A 5066-nucleotide genomic window follows, 5' to 3' on the forward strand; every position below is an offset into this window, starting at 1 on the left:
GAAAGCCTCGCAACCCCAAATCTTGATGTGGTCTAGATTGGGAACTTTTCCAGTCCACACCTCGTGAGGTGTTTTGGCAACCTTCTTTGTAGGTACTAGATTAAGGATATGGGCGGTAGTCTCTAAGGCATACCCCCAAAATGAGATTGGTAGCGAAGCTCGACTCATCATGGAACGAACCATGTCCAACAAGGTCCGATTGCGCCTCTCAGCTACACCATTCAACTGTGGTGTCCTAGGAGGTGTCAATTGTGAGACAATCCCACATTCCTTAAGATAGTCAAGGAACTCAGTACTAAGATACTCACCACCACGATCGGATCGAAGCATCTTAATGTTCCTGCCCAACTGATTCTCCACTTCTTGCTTAAACTCTTTGAATTTCTCAAAGGTTTCTGACTTATGCTTGATTAGGTAGACATATCCATATCTACTAAAATCATCAGTAAAAGTCACATAGAACCGATTAGCATCTCTTGTGACGGTTCTGAAGGGTCCACACACATCCGTGTGTATGAGGTCCAACAAACCTTCACCCCTAGCACAAGTGCCAGTAAAAGGTGACTTTGTCATTTTACCAAGCAAACAAGATTCACAACTATCATCTGACTTTAGGTCAAATGACTCCAAGACTCCATCCTTTTGGAGTTGGCCTATGCGTTTCTTGCTTACATGTCCAAGACGACAATGTCATAAAGATGCTTTATCTAAGCTAGTGGAAGAGTCAATACACAATACATTATTTCCTAGATTATCTACAACAGATACAGTTTCATACACGCCATCACAAGGAAATGCTTTAAAATAAAGAACATTATTAAAGAAAGCATCAATACTACCATTATTATTATCAAAATAAAAGGTAAAACCTTGTTTATACAATGCATGAAAGGAAATAACATTTCTTGCCATTTCTGGAGAATAATAACATTTATTCAAATCTAATGTAAACCCACTATTTAGCACTAAGGAATAAACTCCTATCTTGGTGACAGGTGAAGCTTTCCTGTTTCCTATGATCAAGTTTATCTTTCCCTGCTCCACATTCTCACTTCTTTTTAGTCCCTGCAAATCACAACATATGTGAATACCACAACCTGTATCAAGGACCCAAGACTTAGAATGAAGTGAGTTATTAGACAATATAGTGTATATACCTGCATGGTTGGGTTTTACTTTCCCATCCTTCAAATCTTGCTGGTACTTTGGGCAGTTTCGCTTCCAGTGCGACTTTTCATGGCAATAGAAGCATTCAGCCTCATTAGGGTTAGCAGAAGGAGTGACAAAACCTTTCTTGGTTTTGCTTGAAGAGGAGCCTTCAAGGGTCTTACCCTTGGTACCCTTAGAAGGGTTCTTTCTCTTCTTCCCTTTGCCATGCCCGATTGCCAAGACATTGGCCGCAGTTGGAGTAGGAGTAGGAGTAGTAACAACCGACTTACCCTTTAGACCACTTTCGGCGGTCTTCAAGAGTCCTTGAAGTTTGCTGAGGGTGACTTCTTCCTTGTTCATGTGATATGTCATGCGGAATTGATCATAACACGATGGCAAGGAATGCAAAATGATGTCTATTGCTAACTCCTCAGGGAAGTTCACATTTAGCTTCAGTAAACGGTCCACATACCTTTGCATTTTCCGCATGTGGCCCGTGATGGGTTCACCATCCTTCATTCGGGTTGTTATCATGGAGGAGATTATTTCATATCGCTCTTGACGAGCACTTTGATGGGAGCGGTCCATCAAGTCCTGGTGCATCTCAAAAGGATAATAGTCCTCATAGGACTTTTGGAGCTCGGCTGTCATGGTGGCCATCATGATGCATGCCACTTTTGTAGCATCTCTTTCATGTACCTCATATTCAACAAGCTCTTCAGGAGTAGCAGTTGGCTCGGGTACCTTCAACTCCTTGTCGAGAACATATTCTTTGTTCTCATACCGAGTGACCATCCTGATGTTTCTAATCCAATCTGTAAAGTTGGACCCATCAAAAATGACTCTTCCACAAAGATTCATGAGAGAGAAGGAGCTAGTAGGGTTTGAGCCAGAAGCATTGTTATTGGAAGACATCTGAAAAGAAGAGGGAATAGATTAGATTAGATATAGAGATAGTCCTTAACAAAACACCCAAATGTAATATTAAGGCTAGGACCCAACACAATATTTTATAACTTAGAAGAGGGATGCCATAATCTAAGCTATAAGATATTTGAAGGTAGGTGAATGACGATTCACCAATTTCCACCATGAAAAACGAAATATTTAATTAGGTTTTAATTGGTTTAGAAACTCCTAGATTCTTTGAGATTCATTGAACTTTCTTCAATGACATGTTTCAATCTCGAGTGTGCCCTTCAAGTTTTGTGACTGGGATGCCGAGGATCACAAAACAAGGTGTGAAGTAACCATGCAAATTACTTGGTACCCTTAATGTATTACCCCTCAATCGATGTGTCGGTTAACCACACACGCTCCATCGATACTATGATAAACATTAAGTCACCCTTTACCTACCTTGTTAAGTTCAAGTTAGTGTGCCGGTTAACCACACACGCTCCACTAACGACTTAAACAAAGTGTAAAGTGTAATTTCATGGATTAGCACCTTATTCACATTTTCCTAAAATAACTAAGATTGGGAATTCAATAAAGTTTAGTTACTTTAGTATTATCATTATACTTTTAATGAGAATTTATAAGTCCTTGTCCTACCCGTTCGGCTAACGACCCTCCACCGATCAAGGAAGCGGTGGGTGAGAGTGGACACCCATTAAGTTGACATTTTATAGGCAACAACCTTATACCCCCCTTATAGACCGGCTTCGTGAATGAGGCGTACTAGCGGTAAGACGACTTGATCTTATACATATATAAATATTATTAAACTTATAATATTATAAAGTATAAGGGTTGAATTTTAACTTTTAAAATTCTAGGGATTGGAACTAAAGTTTTTAATATGACTTTACATGTTCCAAAACTTGAGGGCAAGTTTTGTAAACTTTCAAAACTTTTCATTTCTCATAACTTATGAGTTAATGGTTATTAAAAATGAAGACTCTTTATTTTTTTTGTAACCTATGTGTTCTTTTAATGATTATTTATAAATGTGACTTTTGGTTATCCATAACTTAAGAACTAGTTATGGACTCCATTAAAACACATAAAGATCAAGAATTAATCTAATCAATTATTAGCACATAATTTCTATGATCTTCTAAACTCATATGTTTATGAATGTTCATATCAAAAATTTCAAGAATTGTAAAAACATATACAAAACTTGAAATTTTGATACGAGCTTTTGAACAAAACTACGATTTTCAAGTTTTTTTTTTTTTTTTTTTTTTTTTTTTTTTTTTTTTTGCATCAAGTATCAAATAAACAAACCAGGCTCTGACACCACTGATGGGTTTTCAGCATTCTAACACTCTTATGGTGTACATGCAACCCTAGAAACCTTGGATCTATGTTTGACTAAGATACATGCAAATAATTATTTTTCCAAGGTTCTTATCCTAACTAGCATGGCATGGGATACTTGAATCAAATAAAACTAGTAGAATTACTTACCTTGTAGTAGTAGTTGATTGCTTGGAGTTTGAGAGCCTAGCACCAATAATGTAGATGCCTCAAATGGAAGTCACAAATCACCACAAACTTGGAAACTTGAGAGAATAGTCACAAACTTCTTGAAATCGGCCCTCTTAGTTTACACACATCAACTAGTGCAATTTCAAGAACCAAACCCTCCTTTATATAGTGTGGTGGATTAGGGTTACATCCATGTAAACCCTAAAACCCATGTCTTTTCATTTCCATGAGATCCATGGGTTAAAGCTCCATGGAGTATCCATGGACTTTCCATGCAAGCCTAGCCCATTCCAAATAAGCATTAGCCCACACTATATAAATACAAGAGCCCATATTTAATTAGTCATACTTTTGATCTCTAAATTAATTATAGATCAACACTAATTAAATAATATGATTTTATATTAATATATTAGAACTTATAATATATTAATAAATCATAACTTATACTATTCTCAAAAGATTATCCGTAAATTGTTCGGGTGAAGTGCAACCCAAATGGACCATGCCGGGTCGGGTCAAGTACATACCAAATATAGTTATGGACTTAGACACTATCTCCAACATGTACATCTTCGTCTCCCCGGGATGAATCGAGTATCGGGATTTATGCGCCTCCTCCATCAAAACTTGGCGCACCCCTCCATGATATGGAACCCACACTCTACGGTGTAGTGTCAACAACCCACGGCTATCGTAGTCGAAGGAGGAAACCTGTCCCACAATACGCTCGCTCTTCCGATATTTCTCCTTCATAGCCTCCTGCTGGGCCTCTCGGATCTGCTCCAACAGCGGAGTCACAACTTTCATCCGTAAGCAAATGTCTCTGATCGGGGCTGCCTTGCGGCTAAGAGCATCGGCCACAACATTGGCCTTCCCCGGGTTGTAGAGGATCTCACAGTCGTTATCCTTCACCACATCTAGCCACCGACGCTGCCTCATGTTCTGATTCGGCTGATCCATGAGGTATCTCAGACTCTTGTGATCGGTGTAAATGGTACAACGGATCCCATAGAGGTAATGTCGCCAAATCTTGAGGGCGAAGACGACCGCCCCCAACTCCAAATCATGTGTCGGGTAGTTCGCCTCGTGAGGCTTCAGCTGCCTCGAGGAGTAGGCGATGACGTGCCCTCTCTACATCAGTACTGCGACCAAGCCCGATATGGACGCATCGCAGTACACTACGAAATCCTCCACACCCTCTGGGAGGGCTAGGATCGGCGCCTCGCATAGTCTCTGTCCCAATGTCTCAAACGCTGCCTGCTGCTCAGGCCCCCAGAGAAAGACCACAACCTTCTTCGTCAACCGGGTCAAGGGTAAAGCTATCTTGGAGAAGTCTTGAATGAATCTCCGGTAATAGTCTGCCAATCCCAAGAAACTCCAAATATCAGATGGAGACTTCGGAACCTCCCATCTCATCACGGCCTCCACCTTGGCCGGGTCAACCAAAATGTCGTTATGGTTGACAAGGTGCCCAA

Source organism: Lactuca virosa, chromosome 6 (genome assembly GCF_052849685.1).
Source record: "Lactuca virosa cultivar CGN04683 chromosome 6, Lactuca_virosa_CGN04683_v6, whole genome shotgun sequence".
NCBI lineage: Eukaryota > Viridiplantae > Streptophyta > Magnoliopsida > Asterales > Asteraceae > Lactuca > Lactuca virosa.